Consider the following 2,088-nt stretch of genomic DNA (forward strand, 5'->3'; position numbering starts at 1 on the left):
TGTTATTTTTATTGTTATTGTTGTTGTTTTTCTTTTTGTTGTTGTTGTTTTTGTTAATGCTAAAAAAGATAATAACAACAACAACAACAACAACAACAACAATAATAATAATAAATGATAAAAATAATAAAAGTAATAATAATAATAATAATAATAATAATAAAAATAACAATAATGATGATGAAAAAGATAATGATAATGATAATGATAATGAATTGATAATGATAATATAATGAATAATGATAATGTAATGATAATATTGATGATGATGACGATGACGATGATGATGATAATTATGATGATGATGAGATGAGATGATGATGATAATGATAATATAATGAAATGATAAGATAATGATAATGAAAAATGATAATGATAATAAAGATATTATGATGATGAGACATGATGTGATGATGAATGAGGGTGATTATGATGATGTGATGAGATGATGATATGATATTTAGATGTGCGATGATGTGGTATAAAAAAACAATAATGATAATGATAATGATGATAATAATAATAATAATAATAATAATAATAATAATGATAATGATAATGATAATGATAATAATAATAATGATAATAATAATAATAATAATAATAATAATAACAATATGATAACAATAACAATAAATTAAATACTACATATTATTTCTAAATACTACACTAATACTACTATATAATAATAATAATAATAAAATAATAAAAATAAAATAATAATAATAATAACAATAATAATCATTATAATAATAATAATGATTTAAAAATATATAATAAAAATTTTTTAAATAATAACAAAAATAATAATACAATACAATAACATGATTAATAATGAAATAATATAGTAATAAAAATAATAATAAAATAAAAATGTAATGATAATAATAACAAAAATAAAAATAGAAATAGAATAATAATAATAAATAATAATAATAATAACAATAATGATAAATAATTGATGATAATAATAATAAGTAAGTTCATATACAACAATGCTGTGCCTATACTCTAGGGGCGGCCAACTATAACAAGCCCCTCACAGCCACACCCACAACTTCCCACACCCGTGCTTGCATCTAGCTAATAATAAACACAAACAAAAAACACAGTAACGGTACACAAAGATGAAAAGGGAAACAGCCACAGTAGTTAATTTTTCTGTGCTGTTTCCCTTTTCATAGCTAATAATCTTATAACGGGCAGTATATTACATATAAGGGTATATAATTACAATGACTTCAAATGGGTATCTTCGGCACGGGACTGTGTGTATAAAAGCAAGGTCAATAAATTAGGTACAGAGTGTTAGGAGACGGCTGAAGTACATAGGATAAGGGTATAGTACATTATGCGTGACCTGCTATTTTTTGGCGATGATAATGTGGGTGCTAAGGAGACCCCCTGCGTAGGCGAGGTTAGAGGGGCTCTTTTTTTTTTGTTGTATTGAGAGTAATAATAATGATGATAATAAAAAAATTGATAATAAAAATGATTATAATGACAGTAATAATAATAAAAATAAAAACAATGATAATGATAATAATAGTAAAATAATGATAAGGAAAATAATAATATTGATAATAACAATAATAATAATCTCATTATCAATATCATTTTTATTGTTGTTGTTGTTATTGTTATTGTTATTGTTATTGTTATTGTTGTTGTTCTTTTTGTTGTTGTTTTTGTTAATGCTAAGAAAGATAATAACAACAACAACAACAACAATAATAATAATAGCAATAATAATAATAATAATAATAACAATAAAGATGATGATGATGCTGATGATGATGACGATGATGATGATGATGATGATGATGATGATGATGATGATGATGATGATGATGATGATGATGATGGTATAATAACAATAATGATAATGATAATGATAATAATATTTGCAATAATAATAATGATGATAATAATAAGGATAGTAATAACAACAACAATAATAATAATAATAATAATAATAATAATAATAATAATAATAATGATAATAATAATAAAAAAAAAATAATCATGATAATAATAATAAAATAATTTAAAAATAATAACAATAATAATTATTAAAAAAAAAATAAT

This window comes from Penaeus monodon, chromosome 11 (assembly GCF_015228065.2).
Source record: "Penaeus monodon isolate SGIC_2016 chromosome 11, NSTDA_Pmon_1, whole genome shotgun sequence".
NCBI classification, from domain to species: domain Eukaryota; kingdom Metazoa; phylum Arthropoda; class Malacostraca; order Decapoda; family Penaeidae; genus Penaeus; species Penaeus monodon.